The 27651-nt window shown below is 40.4% G+C and overlaps 1 protein-coding gene across 3 annotated transcripts in view; it reads left to right on the forward strand.

The window, feature by feature from the left end:
* The first annotated feature begins 209 nt into the window (after window positions 1-209).
* The window catches only part of gabra3 (gamma-aminobutyric acid type A receptor subunit alpha3), a 125205-nt gene continuing 97763 nt past the window's right edge, over window positions 210-27651 (forward strand). For all 3 annotated transcript variants that reach the window (XM_017412489.2, XM_017412491.2, XM_017412490.2), the window contains exon 1: window positions 210-386. The gene's annotated coding sequence lies outside the window, so the exon portion shown is untranslated. The remainder of the gene's footprint in view (window positions 387-27651) is intronic.

Genomic DNA, 27651 nt, shown 5'->3' on the forward strand with positions numbered 1-27651 from the left:
CCCCCCCCCCCCCACACACACACACACACACACTCTTACGCTCACCCACCCCTCCGCCACCAATCTGAGATGGGTACAAAGAGGGGGGCGGGAAGGTTAGTTTGAAGAGAGAGAAGAGGGGGCAGAGCTTTTTTTTTAAAAAAAAATATATATATATATATATTATCTTTTTTTTTTGCAAGAGCACGCCAAATTATTTAATATTTCACCGCTGGAGGGGGAGAAAAAGAAGAAGAAGAAGCCCTGCTCCATACAGCCTGGATGATAAGAGTTGAGGCAGGAATCAGACGGACTAAACGTCAGAACCTCATTAACTCCGAGGAGGGAGCGAGGAGGAACAGCAGGACCGCGACCCTCAGCCGCTGCTGCTGCTGCTGCTGCTGGTGGTGAGCTTCTTCTTCTTCTTCTTGGTGTTTATTCCTTACCTGTCGTGCGCGTCTCGCGGCTATTAGCTGCACGGTCTGGGTTCGAGCGAACGGGGGGCTCGCGTGCAACAACTAGCGCTCGCGTGCCTACCGCAGTGGACCCCGTGGGCTTAACAGGTCCCCGCGTGAATCTGACAGAGGCAGCCCCCGCTAACATGGCAACACGGGGGGGTTGGGGTGGTGGAGTGGGGGTGTTTGGTTTGGCAACAAATGCCTGTTTTTGGTTGTAATTCGGCTAATGGCGACAACGCGATGCGACACTAAAAAAACAAACAAAAAAACCCCAAAGGGTCGCTGTTACTTTCTCCTAATGGGGTAATTAAAGAACGGAGCGCGCGACGTGTTGTTGTTTTATATTTTTTATTTTTATTATTTTTGCTTTGTTTGTTTATTTGTTTCTCTTTCGGAGCTGATTAACCTGCACTCCTGTTAACTCCGGTCTCGCGCTCTGACCCTGCGCGTGCTGGAAATCCCGTCAGAGAGAGAGAGAGAGAGAGAGAGAGAGAGAGAGATACCGCAACATGAGAGAAGACTGTTGAGCAAGAGCAGGCGAACTTAACCTTGGAAATAAACCTCCCCTTTCCTTTTTCTTCTTCTTCTTCACCATCATCATCGTCTCTGCCATGAACGTCAAGACTTCTCGCGTTACTGTGACGAGCTCCTAAGTTTGACTCGAGCCAAACGCAGCCGTAAAGTTGACTAATTGTCAGGTTTTCCGCGTGACGTGCGCGTTCTCCCCATGTGTGGACTCAAGTCTTTGTCTTTAAGTTGAACTGCGTTTCCATGAAACCCGCACTGAGGACACACACACACACACACACACACACACACACACACACACACTGCTCCTCTGAAACCCCCTCCAAGCCTTCTGTCTGCCACTGGCCATACATGATACAAGGAGTCACACGTGCTGAGCAGGGTCCTCCTGGAACCATCGGACCCAGAAGCTCAAACCGGTCTCCCGGCGACCCTATAACTGAAGAAGTCAAACGTCCAAAAAACAAAAAAATCAAATGGATCAACAAGGACCGGGGGGAAACCAAGCAGATCATCCTGTAACAGGCATCTGTCTCCCCAAGAGCAGGGTCGCTCGTCGGATGGCGTCTCCTGCCATGCTCCTGTTTGCCCTTTTGAAAAATGGCCAGATTTTTTATGTCCATGTAAGAGTTGTTTTTTTTTGGGCGGTGGGGTAGGGGCTTATTTCCAGGTTAATATCAACTGAATGTGGTTCTGCGTGTTAGCACAAAGTGCTGCGGTGCACCCAAACCAAGTTGTGAAGCCGATAAACGCTCAGAAGCTGCAGTTTTCCTCGATGGTCCCTTGAGGCTGGCTCCATTGATTCAAAGGGGGTTGAGTCCGGTAGATCCACCTGTCGAAATGTGCAACTTCAGAGCAGGAAAAAAAAAACAAGTGTTTTAAAACCTGATGTGGGGAGAGAAAAAAACCCAAAACATTTTCATTTCCGCAGCTAATGTATGCCTCGATAACGAGTGGTTATAGCTGTCGCCTCGCAGCGAGGCGGTTGTGGGTTTAGCACCTGGCTGCAGCCGTTCTTGTTCGTCCCTGTGGTGACCTGTCGCGTATGTCCTTGCCCCTCGCCCGGCGACTGTTGGAGATGGGCACCGGCTCCCAGCAAGCCCGCACGGAAAAGAAGAATGGAAGGATGGACGGATGAAAGCAAAGAGCACGCTCCCTTTTTAAAGAGCGAGCTCGGATCTGCTGAAGCACTGCTCTGTGGAAAGGCCACGAATGGTTAATATCTTACCTGTTATTGGATAATCCAACAACCTTATTTTCTTCGGATTGACGAGCTAGTCCAAGCGGGACTGAGAACAAAATTTGAATTCTTCCGGCCTAAAACACTGAAGTCCCAAAAGATTTATTGCGGCTCACGCAAACTCTATTTTAAAACTTTTGTCGTCAGTTTGACACTTCACAGTTATTCTGCCAGAAATATTTTTGATATTCCTGTCTGAAATGCCCCAGGTTGAACCAGAAGTGCTAGCTGCTGTCACTATTTGTGCTTGTAAATAACTAACTTAAGATGCTTCATTGTTTTGGAGCTAGGAGTTGCTTTAAGACCACAGAAATTTGCTTTGGATCTGGCTCCTCTAAGACTGAACAGCGCGTTCCTGCTAAATTCTATGTAAAAAAAACATTTGGAGTAAAATTAATGGTGGTATAAAAGTCTGTAAGGTCATTTGCATACACCGCTATGAATCTCCACGTTTCGGTCCCGCTTGGGCTAGCTGTTAGCTCATGGATCCTGTCAGAAATAAAGCATTTCTTTAAACTGAGGCTGTGAGAAGAGCTATCTACAACAGGTAAGATAGTAATTGTTCATAACCTATTCACAGAACCTCAATAGATTTGAATGATCACTTTAGGATTTAAAATTTTGTATCATAATAGATAGACTTACTTTAAGCTCTTTGACCATTAGTGCCACAACAGTTTCTTAATGGAGGGCCATAATTCTCCGCAGAATCTCAGTTTGTTTCATCCCTTCATGTCTGCAAATCCTTAGGATGAAACACCGAGCTATAAACCAACAGTGACCTCACAGCGGCATTTAATTATCTTTGTGTTTTCCGTCTGTTTGGCACAGAGTTTTAACAAAGTAAAGCAAGCTGACATGAAGCCACTTAACACCAGGAAGAACTACGATGTCGCTCGAATTTCAGCTTAATCCTTTTAATAATTTTCCAGCCAGCCCGAGTCAGAGGCCGGTGCTCTGGTTTTAATTGCCGGACGTCGTCCGGGTTAAGGTTCCCAGATGTCGTTCGTACCACGGATAATTCCCCTTCTGCGTGTCCACGCCTGCCCGAAGTGCCGGTGATTTTTGCACGTCGCCTTGTTTTCCCCACACGTCTGAATGTGATGTAACGCACCACACGGCACGAGCCTCATAACGCGACGACTCCCCGGACTCGCGAGTGTGACCACAAGTAAATGACTTTGCCAGCTTCTTCATCTGTTGGGACATACGGAGCATGCCCTCCCCCCTCCTCCATGCCTCATCTCGCTGTATAAAAAAAAAAAAAACAACAAAAAAAAGCAGATCTATTGTCCAGTTGAAGGAAGTGTCAGGGAGGTTGATGAAGGGGGTGTTTATTCTCCCCGAGAGCCACAGACAAACAGACTGTGCTTTTATGACTTGGAGAATTTGTTTGTATTTGCTCTTCCGTGGGCTCTGCGTGCACTTGCAGTCAAATAAACCGTGAAGCAAAGACAGAGGCAGATTGTTGCAGGGGTTTGCATTTGCATTATTGTTCCTTCAGGCACTGTGAGGCATGATGCAGTAAAACGCAAAAGATCTCAAGTGATTACGAAAGAAATGAGGGTAATATCTTCCATTGTGTTTGAAAGAAAAACAACCAACAACAACAAAAAAAAAGCGCTGTTTTGTTTTAGACAACCAGTCCACACTTTTAACAGATAACATGCTTGCTTTGGAGAGCTGAATGTGTGCTGGGATCCGTCATGGTGGTCAGGCTGAATCTAGACTGAAGCATAAAGCAGCCATCTAATGATGATAATAACAGCTGACAGACTGTAATCATGAGAGCCCTTAAATCTAGTGAAGCCTGGGCCACAATCACATCAGTCATGAACAATGAGCTCTGAGGGGAAATATACAGGTTATCTCCACACTGTGGCAAAGGATGAGGAGTCAACCGGAGACGGACAATGAGGCGGCTAAAACTGGGTGAAAAAGGATAACTCGGTTGATTTGAAGTGGGGTTCTTGTATCTTACCTGTTGTAGATGGCTCTTTGAATGACCTCTGTGGAGAAATTGAGTTCTGGTCTGACAGGGTTGATGAGCGAACGTCTAGTCTGAGCGTAGCCAAGGACAAAGTGAATTGCTTCTGTCTTGGGCTTTTTTCCTAATGGAAACATGTTTTTTTTAAATTCCAAAATGATGTTTTTATTTGTCGTAAATGTTGCATTGTTTCCAGAAATGTCTTCACCCACACAGAAACGTTGAAAACAGCTGTATTAACTATGCCAGGCCTGCGCGCGGCGCTGTGACGCTGCCACAAAAATACCCCGAAAACAAGAAGCAAGGCGTGCACCTAAAGCTGGGTGCAAAGGGTAAACACAAGAAGAAGAAGAAGAAAAGGGACGCCCTTGAGTTGTAGGTTTTGATTAGAGCTGAGGTTATGACATCATTGTTTTCAAAAGGTTCCATTTTGTCTGCCTATACAATATGGAAGGTTGGCACTTCAAGACCCATCCATCCATCCATCCATCCATCCATCCATCCATCCATCCATCCATCCATCCATCCATCCATCCATTTTCTTTACCTGCTTCTGATTTCCGGGTCGCGGGGAGCTGATGTCTATCTCCAGCCATCACTGTATGAGAGGCGGGGGACACCCTGTCAGGGCGCAAATCCATCGTAGGGACACATAGAGACAAGCAACCATTCACGCTCTCACTCACACCTAGGGACAATTCTAGCGTTACCAATGAACCTAACATGCATGTCTTTGGTTTGTGGGAGGAAACCGGAGCACCCGGAGTAAACTCATGGAGCACAGGGAGCACATGTAAACTCAACCCAGAAAGGTCCCAGGTTGGGAAGCGATTTCCCCCCCCCCCACCCACCCACCCAAATAAAATAAAAAAATACAGTTTGGGGGGTCCTAAAATGCCATTTCCGTGTGGATGCAAGGCTGAAACAATAAAGCACTTTTATGTATCAACAAAAGGCGTCCCTGTGTGGACAGCTCCTTAAATTCTCTCCAGTCTCTAAAATATCAAAGAGGATCATGCAAACACTGTTTTGTAGACCTTCATTAAACCATCAGTTTTGCAATTCATGGTTATTCTGTAGTTATTTGCGAGGACATCCAAGCATCTTTTGCAAATTAAGTGAAGAGAAAGAGTATTTTGAGATTATGAAGTGGAAATATTCTTGTTTATTCTTCACCATGGTGATGTCCTGATGGTTTCACTACGGGCAGCTGAAGAGTTTTTCAACTCTGCTAGATCCAGCTGCAAATAATCAATCTTGTCTTCGTTTACATACTTCTTTACGTCAGTTCTGTAGAGTCACTGGTATTAATCCCGTACACATTTTCTTGCAGATATGTAACCTCCCATCTAAAAATCCAACAGACAGTTGACTCGTACGCCTGTGGCTTTGCTCTCACAGACGAATCCCATCATGGGTGATCTCATAAAGGTGCACATCTCGGTAATTTAGAGGGAGCGTAAATATTTTAGACCCATCCGAGCAGGAATCTGAAAGGAGGATGGAAAGAGCTTGTTCTCTCTGCTGCGCAGTTTCCTTGTTTGGATTATTCTCTTTAGACCAACAGAGGTCATTCTGGTTATTTTCTTGTATGTTAGGCTTTCTGTGGCGAGGAAAGGCATGTAGATCGGTGCAAGCTGGGTTTTAGATGAATAAAAAAATTGCTTGTACTCCAACTTTAGGCATTTTTAGAAGCTGTTGTCAACGCAGCCTCTCACGCTGTGTAGTGTGGAGAAGAAAGGGGAACGAGGAACCACAATCACATAATCGCGCTCAAAAAATAATAAATCCAGTTGCTTTCTTCTTCTCTGCTTTGGAGCATCTTTAAAATCTGCATGTTTTTTTTTTAATCCAGTGCTGTTAGGATTAATCCGACTATATATTGATTTTAGGAGCTGCTTTTTTCTTTTTTTTTTCTTCTTTTTTTCCCTCCAAAGCTGAATCAATAATTACCAGGAGGCTGTGGAAATTATAATGCCCCCCCCCCACACACACACACCTCCCCCGCGCTCATTTTCACCTTCTCTCCTTAACCGTTTCCTGCGTGTCTTTCACGCCGTCTCTGACAGTTAGGATTGACAGAAAAGCTCTCAAATATCAGCCTTCCGCCAGACTAAATCGTCATTTCAGCACCAGCTGTACAGGAGAGACAGAACGTCTGCAGGTTGTGAGACACTTCCGAAATGTCAGACGTCCAAGACCTGAAATCATGTTGAAGAGAAAAGCTGTTTATAGCTGTAAAATATTTTAAAAAAAGGTGTTTTGTCCAGATAGATGTAAGACTTATGATTAAAGCTGGCAGAGGACTAAAAGCTGGTTTAGTCTGAGAGGCCAGGTCTTCTTGAAGCTAAAAGAGCAGTATTTCTCAACGACTACTAGCCAAGGCTTTTTGTGAATCCAAGTGCATGGGTCAAACGGTAGTCATGTCATGTGAGAGTATAAAATGGCGGCGAACTAATCATGTTGTTAAAGGTGCAGGCAGCACATGCGGTGAGATAATTAAAGCGTTACGTGGCTGCAGAACTTCCCCGACCACAAATTCTTCTCCTCCCATCTTGTCTATAGAAATATACAAACCAAAAGAAAAGAATTAAATTAAATAAAAAATCAACAATAAGACAATCCTCGGCTCCTTGGTGACATGTAGAAGTGTGATGCTTTCGTACTTTTATGAGGCACGCTGAGAAAAACGCCCTTCAGACAGCTGTTGCCTTGGCAACCTGATGTTTTTGGTTGAAGATAGTGGGGGTTTCTGTGAGCGACGAGAAGCTTTGGCTGTCTTTATTTAATTTCTTAATGCATCGGAGTAAATTGCGTGTGTCACTGGCTCCTGAGGGTGTCACCATCTTCAGCAACACAATTATTTTTGCTTCTACTTGAGCAGGAAAGTGTGTCTGTCAAACTGACTAATGTCGGGGCAGCACAAGGTTTTTTTTTTGTTTTTTTTTTCATTATTTGTTGACTGTATTGCTGCACAATCTGATAAAAAATGTAATTTTGCTGTGTGTGCTCATGTTTTAGCAGTGTGCTGTGAATTCCTGTAGACAGTAGAAATATATCCCCAGTCTCTGTGTCCTGGGAGGCGTCTCCTCCAACCACAGGGTAAAAATATACGAGCAACACAATCAAACACAATCTCGTCTACTGTACAGACCCTTTTTAAGTTTGACCTTTCAAATGATTGAGCTATAATTATACAGTGCCAGCAAAAAGTATTCACCCCCTTGGATGTTTTACCTTTTTATTGTTGTTATAAATCAGTCATGTTCAGTATGAATTGGCCTTTTTCTTTTCAGCAGAACCCTCTTCAATGACAATTAAATAAAAATATGTAATGTAAAATAAGTGGCCGCATAAAGGTTCACCCACTTTTAAAGTGACTGTCCTAATTCAACAGAGGTCCAGTCACTTGGTGCTAGTAGTCTCACAATTAGTGAAATGAGACTCACTTGGGGGCAGTGGATGTGTCTCAAGTGATTGCAGGATAAGAACACCTGTGTCTGGAGGGACTGTGCTCTGGTTAATCAGTATTGCTGGCTGCCGTTACATCATGAAGACAAAAGAACACTTCAGGCAACTCAGAGAAATGATTATTGAAAAGTACAAGTCAGGGAGGTGGATACGGAAAGATTTCCAAAGCCTAAACATCCCCAGGAGTTCTGTTAGATCCATCAACAAGAGATGGAAGGAATATGGGACATGTGTAAATCTACCAGGAGCAGGCCGTCCTCACAAACTGAGCGACCGTGCAAGAAGGAGAATAAAGAGAGAGAAGCCACCACGACACCTGTGAGCTCCGACGGAGGTCCAAGTGTTTAGCTGTTGCCCAGGTTCGTCAGGAGTCTGAGCTTTATGGAACAGTGGCAAACAGAAAGCCACTGTTGAACAAAAGTCAATAAATCTCTACTAGAGTTTGCCAAATGGCAGGTGGAAAAGTCCATGGTCCATGATTGAGACTAAATTGTAGCTTTTTGGCCATCAGACAAGACCCCATGTCTGACGGAAACCAAATACTGCACATCACCACAAACTCACCATTTGCCCTGTGGAGCATAGTGGTGGCAGCATCATGCTGTGGGGATGCTTCTTGGCAACCTGGAAGGCTTGTAAAGATATAGGGTTAAAATGAATGCCGAGAACAATCTGACGGCTTTGGAGAAGATTTATTTTCCAGCGAGATGCTGACCAAAAGCATACAGAGAAACTACACAGAAATGACTTGAAGACAACAAGTAATTGAGTCAAAGCCCAGACCCAAATCTAATTGAGAATTTGTGGCTTGGCTTGATTTGATTGATTTATGACAGCAATTAAAGGGCAAAAATATCATTTTATAGGCAAGGTATTATCTGTCACTAAATGTATGTGCAAGTTAAAAAATACTTGCATTCCTTGAATGAATGAATATTTCTCGCCTTTCGTACCAGAGTTTTAAACTAAGATCATCTTATGTTCAGGAATGACCAACAAATAATAGCTGTTTTGGTAAAAACTTGATAACACTATGTGCAATCTCATGAAACATATTGATTTGGGTTGACTCACTCCAAAAGTTAATAAGTTGTAGATGGAGTTTGCATGAATGCCTGTCTCTGTAAATGGTGGGAGGTAATAGTGTTATGAGCAATTCATCTTGGTGAGAGAAGGTAAATATTGCTTATTAAGACTTTGCAAGCGTCATTAGTTAGTGCACCTTTTATGAAAGAACTTGAAAGAAAACAGTTTAATATTTATTGCGGTTTTTTTTGTAGCTCATTCTGCGAATCTGCAGAATAATAGTTGGTGGCCGGGCTCACAGTTTGAACCACATCATCATTTTTTTTTTTCGACTGTGCTCCTTTTTAGGACAGACTCTTTACAAAGGACTGTAATCTTTTTAAATTAAAAGTACATTTCCGCACAGAAACAGCAGCTCTTCTCTTCATAAGTAAGCTCTCCCCTGAGACGGTAGTATTTATAGTGTGATTTTTTTTATTTTTTTATCAGACGCTGCCAGATGATTGCAGGTATTTTAATGTGTGTAGCTTCTGGACACCTTCCTGCTGTCTCAGCCTACACCTTATTACTCAAAGGTACAGCACAGAGAAATTTATTTCACGGAGATTATTTTCTGTCACTCCTACGCTGCCATGATCAAGCATAGTGTAGGTGTCATTAGGACCATTGGAATAAATCTTTTAAACACACAATGAGATTTTACAGTTTCATTTAGACTAAAATTCATTCCTTTTTACTAACAACAATGGGATTTTTTAGCATTTTTCTTCAGAAAACCTTGTTAGTCAAGGTTAGAGACAAAGAAAGCGTTAGATGTGATGTCACTGTGCTGGAACATGATTTTTGTACTTCAAACCTCAGATGAAAAAGCAGCTAAAGCCTTTAAACTTGATTCTAAATGTCCTAGCTAAAGATTTCAGTTTGCACACTTATGTTCGGACACTATCCTGAGCTTTTGGCTGTTCAAAAACAAAAAAGCAGAAGTTGCATGTCAAAATTTTAAACAAAACTTTTATTTGATCTGTCTGTGCTCAAAGTATGTGTTGGGGATGACTCCTAGCTACTACCACACCAAACTGGAGCTCAATATTTGTAAAATAGACTGATTTACATCCAATCTTGTGATTGCTAAGCTTGACTAGCTGTGGCAACCATCTTGGAACGGGTTAACTCCAAACGTTAACCAGTTGAAGATGTTCATCTAGTGATTACATCCTGAGAGTTTCATTGAAATCCACCTTCTGATTAATGAGATATTTTGCTAACAGACACAGGCAATGACATCATCTACCTTTCATGGTGGCGAGCTATAATAAATATCAAACTGCAGGCAATTGTGTGAAAAAATGCAAATGCTTCTTGTTTAAAAATGTTGTAACAGCTGAATAAAGCAGATATTTTAGTATTATAGTAGTCCAGAAGAGCACTTTAAAACCTGCAAAGGTCAAAAGTAGCTTTTAATGTGGCTGTACTACTTCATTACATTTGGTATTTTAACCAGAATGTGTGTAAACACAGTATACCTCCATGAAATATTATTTATAGGTTTTATAGCAACCGGCCAGGAGAGCTTTTTATTAATGATTCTGCATGGTAAATACTAAAGATATGAACTGCTACTTTTAATACAGTAAGAAAGACATATATATATATATATATATATATATATATATATATATATATATATATATATATTTATATATTTTTATTTATTTATTTTTTCCCAGAGCTGATGGACGTAAAATTGTGCTAAATCCTTATTTAATCCTTAAACAAGAGCTGTACAAACACTGTTATTCAAACACTGACAGTAGCTGTTCAGTTTCGAGCTGTCGGCTCAGCAGTGATAGATGCTGACAGATTTTTAAACTACACAATGGGCTCTACTGTGTTTTTAAATATTCAAAGTTGCTACATTTCCAGTCCTGCTCCCAGAAGACAGATAATTTTTTCCCCCTCTCCACCTTGCAGTGAGTGTTTGCATCCTAATGTTACTGAGCTGGTCAGACGGACCTTAACTTGGCAGCGCTACATATCCATGAGCATCACGGAGAGGCGACGTGACAACTTTGCCGGACCTTATTGCCCACCTTGAGCTTGACTTCATGCCAGGAATGTGAACACAGCTCTCCTGGAGGACAGGATGACCTGCAGCAGTGATTCTGTCCTCCTGTAAAACCTGTCAAAAGTTACCCTGAGAAAACATTTCTATTTCTGTCACCTGCACATAATCCGAGGGCCGGTTTGTCAGATTTTCTGTCAAAAAGTATTGGGTATTTTTTCAAAGTTAAGTTTCTTTAAGGTAAATAAATGATTAGCGATTGTATACACGACAAAATATAACACAGACTTATGGGACAAAAAACCTAAAGGTAAAATGCTGTTTTTCTAACTTGTACAAATAAAACTGCTATAAAAAGCCAAAATGAACTTGTAAAGGTGGCCTTGGCACACAGAAAAGTTAAGCGTAAGATCCTTTAATTCCTGTAATTTGCTCGTTCGAGCTGCTGTGGATCAGAATTAATCCAGGACATTGCCCCTCAACAGGTAGCAAATTCATTGTTTGCCCCTTAGGTCACTGTGGCTCTGTTGCTCAATAAAACACACTTTGGACTTTTTTTTTTTAATGATCAAAACCCTTGCAAAGCTAATCAAGTCTTGACAGAAACTTAGGGCCCTATGAGGTTTGTGATGGGGTAAACTGGGACAGAATCACAAAACTGGGCAAATAAAACACAACTCACAGAATGTTGTAGAATTTGGTAACATGTAGGTTTGAGCTATTGAATTTGGGATTTCCCTAATCCAAGAGATTTTCACTCTTTACAGGTCACACGTTGGTGACTACAAATGGATCATCAACATGAATAAAGATGGACTCCAGTAACTTCTGCTGTACAAAATTAAAGCCATCCAAAAATGACTCGATTTAACCCCAAGCGTATAGTTTAGAGCGGAACGTCCAACGGATTTCTGTGAACAAAGACTTTTCTAAAGGATTTTATCAAAACACAGAGGAAGTGGGGCTAACATTTGCTGAGCGCTTCCGCATGCAGACATCGATATCAGTGGAGGCACCTGTTTTAGGTGAAGTGTTGCCAGGAAACGGTAGCAGCCTCAGTCAAAGCCCGTTAAGTGTGTGTGTTGAAGCAGCATGAAGGCTGGAGAACTTCTGTGGGGAAAATAAAAATCAGTCATCAACCTAAGAACAGATATAGGAGACTGTAGCGTTCTGAACATCATCATCATCAGAGAGTCAAATAGGATACAGTTAAAATTTTACACTGTCATGCCTGTAAGGTATTTTATTTGATAAAAAAAATACTTTGTTGGCCGATTCTTAAACACTAAAGCGTTCGATGTTCTGGTAATTTTTTTTGTTAAAACTGGTCAATTGCTTGTGTCTGTGTGTAGTATATGAATTTTATTGAAACTCTCAGAAAAATCATCACTAGACGTACATCTGCAACTGATGAATTTTTGGTGTTAGCTTCATTCAAGATGGCTGCTACAGCCAGTTGACCCCTTAAAAAGCACAAAATAGCAACAACTCAGTCAATATTACTGAGCTGGAATTTGTTGTGGTCGTAGCCGAGTCGTTCCCAACACATACTCTGAGCGTTAACAGAGCATGCAAAATCTTGCAGTGATACCTTGTTTTTTTTACAACATTGGACCAAAAACAGGTCATTTTTCAAGATGTGAACATCTTACTTTAAAACTCTGATGTTAACAAAATGAGTCAATGTGCAATTCATTAATTACTGCAATTACAGACTGAATTGTTCAAGCTTTCTTAATCTACCTTGTGATTAGACACTTCAGGTGAAAACATGGTTCTATCATAAAACCTAGAGTTCAGAAAAGTAAATTATGGGGGGGGGATGAATTCTGGGAGAAAAATAAGATGACTTTCATTGGGCCATACTTCTTTATTTTTTCAGCATTCGTCAGGCTATAAAAAATGACTCTTGTTACAACATAATGAAAAGTTTTCATGCTTGAATCCCAGCTATTAACACCAGATCAGCTTGTACTTTAGTCCTTTTTATTCTTTGGGTTCTAGATAAGATAATGTCTTGTTGTGTTGGGTTGAAGAGGGTGTTTTTGGTCCCTTAACGTCATCTCTGGAGGATCTTTTCCTTTACAGGCTTCTGTTCCATTTGTTGGCTCTTTTTTTAGATTGTGTCTGGTTTGTACATCTGAAGGTTTTGCAGTAAAGCTGCCCATGCTTTGATTAGCCACACTTTTTATGTCAGCGTCGGCTTGTTGACGGGGCTGCCAAAGAGGGCGAAAGTCCTACGTTTCACTTCGCAGCCTGATGGCAGCTGCGCTGGTTGGCCTTTCTCATGTGGATGGATTAGTCGTCTGGAGCCGTGCTGGTGCGTCAGAGCAGGGCAATGTCATTTGCAAAGTCAGTGATGGCTATGTTCTGAGGGTTTACTGCATGCTTTTACATTTATGAGTTGCAGATGTTTTTCTAAACCTGTCTCCGGCATAAACAGGAAAGGTTACAGCAAGCATCTTTATCACCTTGTCCCTTGTCAGACAGACTGATGGTAAGTGATTTATCGCCCCTTTAAAACAGAGCTCCAGGCTGATCGAAACATTGCGTACGCAACATATTAAGCGCGCACAAGGTAAATTTGAACTTAAAAGGGGAACCTGCATAATTCTTCTTTTTACCTTGCCACTTTTATGATACTCGCTTCGTAAATGCCTTCCTTCATCCTGAACAGTGAGCACTCGGTGATGATAAAGCTCAGGCGTGAAACAGTCCATTTAGCTCATACCGTGTTAGACGAAGCAGTTCATCCTCACAGCTGATTACCTAAATGAGGAGCTGGTGGAGAGGGACAGCTAAGGTTAGATACTAACTCTAACTAATAGAGCGGACGCCATAAACATGAAGACTCATACAGCTGAAAAACACACAAAAGGTACACGCGAGGTGTCAGAAGAAAGACCTCATAAACAGAGGGCAGAGAGCATCTCTGCAGGGCGCTGTGGGTCACCCTTCAGCCTGCTGTCATGTTGGATGGTTTCCATTTCTTAGCTTCTTGACAACTTGTATTTATTTTGGGACACCTGTGCATATCGGTTGTTTGGCAGGTATCATGGATACTGTTGTGATTTTGCCGGACATTAGTCTTTAGCAGTAACAGCTGTAGAAGTGTGTGCATGTGTGGCTCAGGAGCTGCAGAATCAGAAGGGAAAATTGGTTTGGTTCCTGACTCCTCCGGGTTCATGTGTCAAATCTTTGAGCAAAAACACAAAAACAAACTGAACCTTGGATTAAGCCAGCCTCTCACTTGGCTGCTACTGTTAGTGACAAGCTGGAGGCAGAAAATGGCGAGAAAATGTTTTTTCCACTTGAAATGACACGTTTGTGTTTTTCGCACAAATGTTACACAAATTCCTGGCAAGGTTTAGACCAAAGTTCTCCAGGAGTTCACATACCTATTGCACTACTGTTGCACAACAACAAAAGTATCGCAAAGTTGTGAATTTTGGACGCTTGTGACTGCCGCATGCTGCAACGGTTGTGCGATAGTTTTGCACGACGGTTGAGCAAATCTGGACCTTAGAACAACAGGGCCCTCTCCCAGTCCAGCAATCAGTTTGCAATTAGAAATCAAGCCTGACCTGCTGAAGGCTGCATCATGTCTCCTTGCTGTGGAGGTAAATTAGTCTCAAAATATTCACAACCGCTTACAACAAGATTTGTGTGCAAACAACCAGCCTTGACCAGCCTTTCTGTGGTCAAGGCTACATTCTACATTCTTATCAACAAATTTCACTGCAGTCTCATTCTGCAGCTCATAAATGATAACAGGCATCATTTTCAAGTGGTTTTACTGAGGTAAATTGGTTTAATTAATTAGAGTTTCACCACTGTGTTCTATACAGGACTCTTACAAATCAATAAACTTTGTTACACAGGGACTTAAAATTTGTTGTTGAAGCCCAGATGTCCCAGCTTTTCACCAGCCTGTTGAAAAACTGTTTATGCATTTCTGAATCTTGTTTGCACACACATCTTGTGGTACGAGTTATTAATAGTACTAATATATCGCCACACCCTGATGCTGTGGTCCAGTATGGCCGTGTGAAGTGGTGCCGGTGATGTCAGCTTCACCTTATTGCCTCTAATCGGTCACAATTAAGTTTCATTTGTCACCAAACCCTCCCAAAGTTGTCTCGCACTTTCTGACCCGTGGAAAGTAAATCGAGAAGGGTTCAAACATGATCAAAATTTCGGATTTGTCACCAACAAACACAGCCCGTGTGGCATCACTGTGAATAAGGAAAAAGTGATACGTGTTTATGATTACACACGCAAAGAAGCAAACCTGGTTTATAGGGCTACAAAATAGCCGAAAAACATGAATTACTGAATTCTACGATTACAATATCAGCTCTGACAAAACCCACATTTTCCTCACTCCTCTCCTGTTCTACCCACAACTTTTTTATGATTGACATACGAATAAATAAATAAAATCAAAGTACCTCCCTCTCCTCTCATGTTGACATCGCTTCCTCTTTTTCTCTCTGGGGAGCTCTCCCAAGAGTTTAAAACCACTGATCTAAAATGTCTAGTTTATCTCAATTTAAAAACTAACCAGCTTCTTGAGAAGGATCAGGTACATTAAAAATTAAAAAGTGGTGTTCTTTAAAGGCGTGCATATTGGCCCAGGCCAAAATTTTAAACAAAAACCCTGGGATCTGTTGGCGGTCAGAGCATGTGTTGGGAATAATCCAGGCAGATGGACACACAGAAACCCACATAATTGCATTATTTCTCCCCTTCCACGGCAACGGTCGATAATAAACGAGCTTGTACTTTACCATATAATGTTAACACTTGGATGAGATAGACGTTTGGTTTATTCAAATCCCATTTTTTAAAAAAAGATATGTAATAGTCTTAGATAAATTTAGAACAAAGTCAACAGTTGGTTATCATTAAGAGAAAGTGAAGTCAAATTCAAAGCCCCCAGTATTTGTATTTGCTTCATGTTATTGCTTCATTTTTCAGTGTAGTTGAAGTTTACCTACGAGGCACATCCACAGTGAACTGGAGCCACTCTCGAAGTCTGTGTTTAGTGTTGTGTGTCGAGTTATGGCCAGAGTTTTCCAGAAGTAGATTTGCCAACTTTCAATTATAGATGAAAAAGAAAAAGAAAAAAAAAGGTCAGCTTTACTGAATTTAAACCCCAGGGCCATTGTTGGGACTTTTACTGGCTCCGAAATCTTATCAAGGATATTGAAGAAAAAATGAACCTGTACCTGAGCCGCTCGAGCATTCAGATACTGAATCTTCTCTTCTGTGCTGTTTTTATTATTGTTTTTAATCGTTTCGTGATGGAGGTTACAAGAGAAAGTAATGTTCGAGTTGAATCCAGTTTTCTGTGTTGTTGTATAAAGGCTTTAGAAATGCTAAACAGCCCAAAACCAAGGAAAGGTCAAATATATCCAAAAAATCTGGCCAGAATATCTGAATTTGTCCCAAGGATGCTGGACACTTTGCCGCTGTAATGTCAGAGGAAGCGGCTCCAGGCCAGAAGAGCTGCCACGACACTACTAATGATGTTCCTGCAGCTCCCGGAGGAAAGAGGGAGAGAAAAACAAAACGATAAGCACACGAGGGAAGGAAAAGGAACAATATTGGAGTGGGATGAGGGCTTTGGGGGCTGCCGTCCAAAAGCTGTAAACCTTCAGGAAAATTTAAAGGGAAAGATTAAAGGATAGTGGCCTGAAATTAAAAAGGCAGTAAAACACTGAAGGTTTTACAGAACATGAGCGTCTCCACAGAAAACAGCAGCACTTAATGAAAATATCTTCTCCTCTCAGTGATTTTACTGATCTATCGAGGATCTTCTGTTGTTGGGTGTAAAAACCCAGGCATAAAGTTTGTATTTTTACTGTTTTAATTTAGAGATAACGATGAGCAGAGCAAGTAGAAAAGGTTTTTACCAATATTATATTTTAACACGAGTTAGATGATGACATATCTACCTTCTCATCAACACAGTTTTAATACGGCTTCATATTTTAGCATCAGCAGCATTAATAGTGAATTCACTCAAATAAATTACTCCCATCAAAAGAAATGCCGAGTTCAGTCAAGCAAATTAGGTCAAATTGTTCATAATAAATAAAACTTTGTTGTTGCTTCTCCATGACTAATCTCCAAGAAATGACGCTTTAATATAATAACTTAAATAATTTTAATGTTTTTACTTTGGTACACTCTGAAATACAGCTTGTTAGTAATGTACACACAGTGAGATGAGCAAAAACAGGGGGAAAACTCTGTCAAATAAAAGAAATAAGGATATAAATTGCACAAAAACAAAATAGTGGCTATAATAGTGGATTTATCCTGGTATTGTTCATTTTTAGTAAATAAACACAGCATTGTGAGAACAGGCTGGAATATTGACTTCAAATGACTGGTACCAAAAGAAATTAAAGCTTTTAATTATTTATTTTGCCATACTCATTATCTTTTCTCTACCACTCGGGACAAAGTATTTTTCAGGACAGTTTGTTGTATGGTTTTGAAAATAGTTGCTTGAAAGACCTAAAAACACAGACAGCTATTTTACATTTAGTTTCTAAATTTTGTTGCAGCAAATTATTTTCCACTTAATGTTCACAGGTATTTGGAATTGGCCTTAAAATCCTGGTTTCGTGATGCGTCAGCATGGCCAAGTTTGACCAGCAAACCCCTAAAACTAAAAAATAAGGCTTTGAATTTATGCCTGGAAGAACGTCTTTTCTCTATCCATCCATTTTCTTTACCCGCTTCTCCTTTCTGGGTCATGGGGAGCTGGTGCCTATTTCCAGCTGTCTCTGTGTGAGAGGTGGGGGGACACCCTGGACAGGTCTCAAGTCCATCACAGGGACACATAGAGACAAACAACCATTAGTGCTGTCATTCAACGACACTCTTCACAAACTAAACCCTCATCTTTATCATCTTATTGTTTCTCCATAATTTCAATGGGCAGCTGTAGCTGTTTAGCAAATTTACACAAACAAGAAAGATATTCTAGGATGGCGCAGTAAGAAGGTTACAGGATCACTTCCTGGCCTGGGGCCTTTCTGGGTGGATGACTGAGAATCTACACCAGCATATTTCTGGGTGGAGTTTACATGTTCTCCCTGTGCTCACTCCAGATACTCCGGTTTCCTCCCACCAACTAGAAACATGCATGTTAGGTTCATTGGTAACTCTTAAATTGTCCCCCGGTGTGAGTGAGAGCGTGAATGTTAGGGTCAACGAGAATCAGGTAGATTTCTACTGTTTGTCGTTAGGAGAACTGTGACTGTACATACTTACCATCTGACACCAAGGATTTTTATTTTTTTAAAGCTGCTACTGAAAAAAAGCTAATTCACATGAGAAACAGGAGTATTTGTGGTCAGCAAACGCTCAGTGAATTGATTTTGTGCAGAGACGTGAAGACAAAGACCCCAATAATTTTTCACCTGTTAGCTTCACTATAGTTGACCAGAGACAGCTGGAATTAAAGGACACACTGCTCTAATAATAAACACTGTCTCATTGCTGGGTTTTTCATTTATCCCTCCTGGCAGAAATATGATTATATTCCGACAATTAGCTGCTGCTGCTGCTGTTTTGTTCTTGCAAATAACCATAGAATTCCATTTAACGAATCACGTAATGTGAATGTAGCGGCAGCGTACAGGTTTATAAAATAGTGTTTGAATGAACTGCTATAAAAAATTTAGAGATTAGACTTGTATTAAGACAACTGCAACCTTCCTTGGGGATGGCCCTGCTAGGTCTCCCTCATCAATCTGGTGACTTTAAACTTCATAAGTAAACTCTCTGTAATATGTTTAATGAGTTGTATTTATTGTTTATTTAATATCATGATGCTACTAAACGTGTTGAACTTCCCTCTAGGATCAATAGGAGTATATATCTATCTGTATTGATCTACTCTACTTTGTATACATTTTTTATAAACTGATGTTTTTTTTCTGTTTATACTTTTTTCTTTGCCAATTATTCGAACAGAAATGCTGAAATCTTCATTCTCTGCCCCCAGTTGGTGAGCACATCCATATTACTGACATATCAAAAGGGAGAAAAAGAATATGATTTGCTAGGCTAAAGATTTTGCTAAAACAGCGGTGGCTTGTTTTGTTTTGTTTACAGTTTCCACTCAGTTATAATGGTTTCTTCAGCACACAACTAAGGTTTAATAACATCAGAATCAGGATAAAGTGACAGAGATGTTGGGGAAATATTAGTAAAAAGGCGCCTTCATTGTTGTTTTGGTTTCTAAGGCACACAGTAATCGTGGGCATGCCTAAAGTAGGCTGTTACAACATGGTTCCTGCACAGATGCAGCAGTAAATGAGGTTTGTTTTTATCTTCTCAGAAACTGTATTTGTGTGCAAACAGGAGCTTCAGACATAGCAAAACCGACAACAAAAAACATCTGTTTTTAAAAATATCCAGAGTAATGTGGACTAGGGCCTGAAGTCTATTTCCCCAAACTGAAGTTGTTCTAAAAGTTTCAACGGGTGAGATATAATTGTTTCCAACTTTTTCACAGAACTCCATTTCAGACAGTCTGGAGTATCATTTTCAGTCTGTTTGTTTCACATCAAAGCAGGTAAAAATATAAGTTGCATGGATAGCAGGTTGCCCAATCTTATCAATCTAAATATGCTTTAGTGTTCAATAAAAAAAAAGGTGTAGTGTTTTGACTGGCAGTCACAGTGACCGACAATTATAAAACATTTTACCACACAATTAAATACACAACTTTTAGTGATGTAGCTAAAAGTGACTCATCAGTTAAGCTCTATTTAAGTCTTCATTGACTTGAGTTGCGCTCACAAGTCAATTAGCAAGTTGTCTTAAAGTTACAGCAGTCAATTTAAAGTCCTGTTAGGTTTTTTTCCCTATTAGCTACTTTTTTCAAAGTGTCTGGTTAAAGGGATATGCTTTGTTTATAGGAAGTGCAGTTATGTGAAGTACTTGTGCCTAACGTAGCAGCAGACAGCAGTCTCACTTCAAACATGTAGGGAGGATTGCCAATTAGACAAGCAGAACACAGCACCGCTCAGAACAGAGCAACCTGGAAAAAGCGCAGCTTTTGTGACATCTAAGACAGCTCAAGCCACAAAAAAAATTACACCGTAGTTTGATTAAACGCCATATTGAGGAGGTTTACAACTTATCACTTTTGCACCCAACAGGTAGACAGACTATTACCATAATCCAAATCAGGTTTTTACACATTTCAACCATTAAGTAACACTTGAAAGTTTATGTACTCATGGTTGTTATCTGAATCAAGTCATCTTTTCAACAGACTGTATCCCCCAAATCAAAAACGTAGCAAATGTGACAGTGGCTGCGTTTGCCAGCAGACACTCAGCATCGTTTGTCTGGTGTGTGCTGGAGTCCCTGGCATTCATCCGTCCCACAATCAGTTTGCTTTTGAAACAGAGTGGTATGAACAATGCTCATTTGAGTCCTGCTCACCACAGCAGCAGTCAGTCATACTTGTAGTTGTGTTGATCTCAACCTCTGCCCAACCAGCAGTTTCCACCAAAGTTAGGACTTGCTGCACCAGCAGTCAGAGCTGCCTGGATCAACAGAATCCCCCTCCACGGTCTGCTGCTCTGTACAGCATAACCTCCACAGACCCTACAGAGATATGCCGTCAGATGCGTCATGCTTTCCTTAGCTGGGTTAAGTCAAGGGCGGTCCAAGTAGTCATATGCACCAAGGGGATGTTTTCCAGAGTTGTACTCACCCTTGCAGCCGTCGGCATCCCTCCCTCCCTCCAGAGACGTGTTTACCTTTAGCCACAAACAGTCAGGCTCACTGGAGTGTTACAGACCCCGAGCACCTGGCGCTGTACCCTACAACAGCAAGCAGCCATAGCTGGAGTCACACATGCCAGAGGCACCCTTACGGCTGCCATCTTTCACATTAAGTGGCATCCTTCTGACCACAGGAAAAAGAAAATAATAAAAAAACAAAACAAGTAAACATCACATCCACAGCAGGATCCGGAGCAGGTGGTGGGTTTTGTTCAGAAACACCTCGTCCCAGTCCGGGAAAAGCAAGTCATTATCAGGACTGGAGTTAGGCAACGTGCAGTGACTGAAGTTATTGGAAAAGCTGTGAATTAATTCACACGCTCATGCACAGGAACATGGGTGAATCCAATTTAAGTTGGTTTTCTGTCAAACTGTGCAGCGCAGTGCTAAAGTAATAAAGGTCTAAGGAACCCTGGACTTTAGGATTCCTATTTGCAGAGCAAATTCTTCTTGGATTTAGCAAAACTGGATGGGCTTCAGGAAGGAACACCATCAATATTATCTCTTTCTGTGACAAAGGAAACACATGACTCACTCATATCTTTGAGCAGAGCCGGAACCCACATATCGATCTGAATGAAAAAATGTTTAAATATGACCTATCTTTTTCAAATTAAGTAAAAAAAACAAAACAACAACAACTAGTGTTTGTTTATTATCTTAACATTTAGAATAAGACACACTGACTCCTAAAATGGCTCAATTATATGAGAGTTTGCTGATTTTTCAGGCCTCAATGCAAATTGTGAAGGGAAAAAAGTGAACTATCAACAAAACATCAAGAAAATCTCATTTCTGTTAGTTTATTTTACTTTACCTTCAAATAAGATTTAAGGTAATCCATTTGATTGGATGGGGTTGACATTTTTTTTCCCCCACAAAAATAAAGAAACAAATATCAGGTGAAGTGCACAACAAATTTCCTGTGTAATGTCAGCAATATTTGGAATACCCAGTTTGAGCTGCACTGTGGCAACAAATCAAATAAAATGTATTTCCTGAAATGAAACGAGCCTCATTCGCCACAAAGCTGTGCCTCGTATCTCTTATTGTTGTTGAATCCTTGAAGCCTTGCAATATGCACTTGTTTAAATAAAGTACAAAACAGGAGCACATATTTAATACAATTTTTGTCTAAGTGGCAAAGAAAAGCCTTTTGAGCTTCAAGGTGAACCAACGTTTGGATGTTTGATTTACGACTTAAATTATTCTGTTGGGACAACCTAGAGTGTGTGTTGAACTCTACTGCTTTTTGTATGGCTATTACCACAGAGTGAAACCTTGAATACCAATTACAGTTCGGCTATATAGCTGTCATTCAACATAGTAATGACTGCAGCCTCGCCTTACAATAAATCCCAAACCTCCTCATGAAAACTGTGCTTGCTTGTATGATAAATGGCTGCTGATCCAGCCTCTTCAGAAATGTACTCTTAGGTTGGACTACACATCTGAGTGAAAAATAAAATTAGCTCTGTATTTGTCATAGGGCTGCACACTGTATTGAAAGTTTATCATCACATCAGTTTGCACAGTATTGATATTGCAATACTGTCTGGACTGCAGTAAATGATAAGGTGGTATATTCATGATGCCGCGCATTCATGCTCTGCTTGCCAATCATTTATTTGGCCTACGCTTTATTTCCACATCAGGTTCAGATGAGATGGTGGTCAAATGGCGGTCAGACCAGATACTGACTGGTTTTCTAACAAACACACCCCTCCCCCCAGTACAGTAAAAGTAAACTGCACATTTTAGAGTGACCTTTTATTGTGGTCAGCCTAAGGCACACCTGTGCGATAATCATGCCGTCTAATCAGCATCTTGATCTGCCACACCTGTGAGGTGTATGGATTATCTCAGCAAAGGAAAAGTGCTCACTAACACAGATTTACACACATTTGTGAACAATATTGGAGAGAAAAAGGCCGATTGTGTAAATAGAAAAAGTCTTAGATCTCAAAGTTGAGCTCGTGAAAAATGGGAGCAAAAACAGAAGTGTTGTGTTTTTATTTTTGTTCAGTGTGTATATATAAGGCCTATGGCTATAAAACTGACTTCAGACCCTGAAGAAACATTCATTTTACTTCAGCTTTATCTTTAGTTCCTTTTTTTTTTGTTTAAACTTTAAACAAGGTCAGAATCACTGATTGTTGCCAATAACATCACTCGATTGTTGGCAGGTCTAGTTTTTCTGAAGCGGTAGTTCAGATCTGTGGCAGTACAAAAGAGAAGTGATAACGTCTCACATGTTGTACAGAACTGTTAAACGACCTCAGTTTGCAGACATAAAGAATTATTTTGACTGGATTGATGAACTAATGGCTAGTGAAGCCAAAACCAAAGTGGATTGCTGCTGTCTTGAAATAACTCCATTCTTTCATGCAAATGCTATTTTTTTAACTTTTATATAGTTGTCAGTTTTGCATTGCATGCTTGTTTATGTGGAATTCTGTTCCTATTTTGTAAGCATAAACAGCATCAGCAGCTAGCTGTAGCACTTCTGGTGCAGCCTGGGACACTTTGTGCAGGAATATCACATCTTATTTTTTCAATTTTATTTAAATAACCATGATAAGCAAAATTAATGGTGATGTAAATATTTACAAATATATGAAACCCTTGGAAATTCTTGAGACAGGAATAGTTTTAGGACGGTAGTAATCCATTCTGGTCTTGACCCATTTAAACCAGTCATTAGGTCATCAATTCAGTCAGAATTAAGCTATTTGTCTCCAAGCTGAGACGTGTCCAAAATATTTCCAAGCATCTAAACTGTTCCTTTAGGTTAAACCTTTTTCATCTTTTAAAAATCAGTAGATTTAGATGAAAAATTTGAAGCTGGAAGTGGCAAGCGATACAAATAGATGTGATAAAATGGAGCCCTGAGAATGGAATTAAATTGTTAAAAAAAAAAAAAAAGTGAAAACTGGCCAAGTAGTTTATTAATTGAACATTTGTTTGAATAGAAGAGTTGGGATATAATGAAAACAGCCATGCATCATAAGTTTCCTTGTGTTGGATTGATCATTTATCATTCTTAACACACAAATCCCATTTATCATTTTTAGCAATCTATTTTTTAAGTATATTCATCCCCAAAGGAAAAACAAAAACAAAAGCGCTCACTCAGGAAGATGTTTAGCTGTCAACATTTTCTTTCAACAGAACAACAGACAGAGCTGATCATTCCCTACAGTCTGAACTAACCCCTGATTCACTTTAATGGTTGGTGAACATAAAAAACAGTGCTCAAGTCAAGTTGGTCAGTGATATTTGATCTGAAAAAGTGGGTGAATATATGAGTCATTTATCTGCTGTTTCAGATGTTTTCCTCAAAAGTAGATAACTTTGCAAAGACATTTTACATTATTATTATTTTTTTTAATGCAAAGTTTATCAGTGTTTATTATCTAGCACTGGTGCAAATGCTGTACCTTCTTGACGTCTTGACACAATAGAGGAAATTTCTGGGAATATTCCAAGTTAGTCAACTTTATGGCACCTTTAACACTCGTGTAAGGTTTAATGCTGGACAGTCAGATAGTTGCTGATTTGTTGAGACAGACTGGTATGAGACAGACATGTATTTTGAGAACTTTTGGCGGACGCGTCCTACAACAGCAGAGAATACCTGACATGTTTGTGCACAAACCATCTTTGTAAAAGTACTGATGAAAAGTGGCATACATGGAGCATTTGATTGATGACCGTGACATCGAAGGACCACTGGAGAACAAACAGTCCATCTCATGCTCTTGCACGGGTGCGTCTTTAATCGCAGTGAAACCTCAAGACTCGAAGGACAAAACAAAGTCTGACAGATATTTGCCCCCTGCCCTCCATTTATTCTTTACTCTGTTTCACTAATGACTGTCTGCCACTCTTGTGAATGGACTGTTGCATTGAAATATTAATGCTGTTACTTTCTTTATGCTCACTTTATGACCTAGAAAGCCATGATTTAAGCCCCCCCAAATTAAATGGTGCTGGGGATGAGTTTAAGTTTTGATTTGTGGCACAATAAACCTCACACTCCTTAGCTTTTTGGAAAACTTGGGTTAGAGGTGCCATTCAGCCTTTCGCCATTCAGTAAGACGGATTTACTGGTTGTACATAACAAGATGGCCACTGAGACCTTGAACATGGCAAAGATACCACCTCTACAGTCAATTTAATGAACATATTTATTAGTAAGATATTTTGAACATTGCCGAAAACTCCAAGCTGGCACGGATGGTTCAGCTCATTAAGAAAACTAGACAGTGTGGAAGTTTAAGTAGCTGTGCTATTGTTGCTTCTGGGCTCATCTTAAGATGTCTTGTTAGTAATACATTTTATAGAATATGTGACATTGAAATGAAAAGGGACGTAAGGTGCTGTACAGAGTGATTCAGTGTTCATAGTTTATTGCTTTCTGGCTTGATGTCATTCATCGTTCCTTTGGGGGAAAAAAATCCAATGGCGTGGTGACTCCGTCTCAAACAGAGGACAACAGTCTGTCCTTCGCTGACTGATGGATGGTGCCGAGATCCTGACTGTATGATAACCTTGAGCGAAAACATGGTTTTACTAAATTAAAACAATGTATACTTAAAATGTTTCAGCTCTATCAGATAGTTGGTTTTATTTAAAAACAGAACTGCAACTGCTGTCACTACGGCTGCTTTAATAAAGTCAGAGTATTGCAAAAGTACTATAGTTTATTTATTTATAGTTAATTTAATTTGTATCCCAGACATGCATATAAGAAGTGAGAGGACACAAGTGAATGCGCTGACAGTCACTTCATTTAAAACCTGTGTCATATATTGATATTTCAACGGTCAAAGTTGAAATCTTAATTTAATCACATGCACTGAGATTAAATTTAAAATCAGAGTCAGCGTAAATACAGCACAACCTTCAAGTCAATAAATAAAAAAACATTGATATTTTTATATATATAGATATATGTATGTGTGTGTGTGTGTGTGTGCGTGTGGTATTATTATTTCACAGATGTACATTAAGGTGGAAGATTAAACAAACATGTAGAATAAATTTAAATTTATTAAATTTATTTTATTTAAATGTAGTTATATGCTTTATGCAGATATATTACTTTCTGTCACTCTGCTCCTTGTAACATTGAAAGCCTGACAGGCTGATGAGTAACACTGAGCTGTTTATTATTACGTTAACTCTGGTAGGTTGTCTACATTTGTTTCAAAACGGCTTTAACCATGAAGAGTGATAGGTGGTGCACTGCTGGTATCCAAGCCATGACTGTCTGTGTTTTTGCTACTGAAGACATGTTCAGACCACAGACGTTGTCATTTTTTTAAGGAAGGAAAAGTTTAGAGAGTTTCTCCTCTTGGCCATCAAACACGGCTGACTGACAGCTCGAAACAACGGTTAGATAAGGGGGAGAAAACCCGCCACCGTCTCTGACGTCTCATTAAAAGGAAATGTAGGCTTAGCTTACACAATACTGGGTATTTTTTTTTTAAATAGAGATTTTCTGCAGTGTTTACACCTCTTGTTCACACACAAGAAGAGTTTTGCTAAGAAAAATGTTTCGTTCGTTTACATGCAGGAGCTGGACTTAAAGCTTGTACTGGAACCAGCCAACAGAGAATCTGGTCCGGTTCCAACCTAAACTTCCTGGTTCCAATCCAAGGTTTACGTACTATTTACAATCTTTGCTTTAGCCAAGCTAAAAATGTTCTTTTTCTAAAGGATTATGTCGTTAATGTGGATATTCTCGCTACCTATTGGCTTGGCATGTGTATTTAAGTGATTTTGTTAAAATAACTTGTCCGTTTGAATAAAAATGACCCGGAGTAGTGTAGACAAGGTCCTACTGGTTTTGAAATCAGGACTTTTTATCATCATAATACCTTCAAACCTGAAAGAGTTCATCTAATTGGATGTCCTCAATCTTCAGGTTTAAAAGACATATTTTAATCAAAAGAGAGCCCTTCTTCCTCTTTTTTTTAATTTGATAAAATGTTTTATATAAAATTTCTTCTGACTTTGTGTCACAAAAGTGAGCTGAACTGTGCACCTCTGTTAGCAATAAGATTGAGAAAATTAATCGAGCGAACAGCCAGGAGGTTAATCATAAAACAATTACTGTCCTGTAAACAAGAGGAACATGCTGTTACATGAATAATGCAGAGACCCCCAGGACCATTAGTGGGGTGCGCTGCCTCCGATGCCATTCTTCAGGTGATCATTTAAAAACATCTGGCTTAACTTTGACAATGCATGTGGGAGCACAAGTCTCAGCTGTTATTTATTTGTTCTGGTTGGTTCTCTGTACCATTTCACACTGTGTGGCTGATCTGTGTCGTTTTATTTCCCGTTATACGTCCTTTCTCCACTAGGCAAAGGCATTGTGTATGGTATCCATCACACCCTTTGCTCGGTCACATTCATTTGTATTCCCATTGCGTTCTGACCGCAGAAGCTATCGTTGCTGACCAGCACAACAACTGAGATATGTCAACACCTCTGAAGCAATCGGCTAAACACTTTGTGCTGAAACATCAATACCGCATCCGCGGGAGCCTGAGAACCTCGAGGAGTCCATGCAACGTAACGTTTAATTTAATTTCATCATGTCTGCGCTTGGGTTTGGCTAAAAAAAAAACCCCAGAGAGATTCTTTTTCTCAAATGAACTCTCCTCCGCTGCAGTGTCTGATAATGAACTCTTAATGGAAAGTCAAGGAAGTCTTTATTGGAGCAGCAGCCGCAGAAATAAACATTGATGTTAACAGAAACCTCCAGTCTTCTATTAGGATAAACGTGGGGACTACATGTTTGTGAGTGGATGCAAATGTTGCAGAAAATAAAGATGGAGAGAGAGAAGAGCAGCATGATGAATAGGGTCCATGTAAACATGGTTAGTGTTGTGCTCTACATCACAGATTCTGACCAAAGCCTCTTGGACCTAATAGAAAACAGCCATTAGTGCTGGGCCATTATACCCAGTCAGACTGCACCGTACTGTTCATTTCTGTTCTGAGTGCCCTCGCTTCTTCTGATTGTCAGACAGCATGGTCACCCCCCTCACCCCCCACCCCCACCC

The sequence above is a fragment of the Kryptolebias marmoratus genome, linkage group LG13, assembly GCF_001649575.2.
Source record: "Kryptolebias marmoratus isolate JLee-2015 linkage group LG13, ASM164957v2, whole genome shotgun sequence".
NCBI lineage: Eukaryota > Metazoa > Chordata > Actinopteri > Cyprinodontiformes > Rivulidae > Kryptolebias > Kryptolebias marmoratus.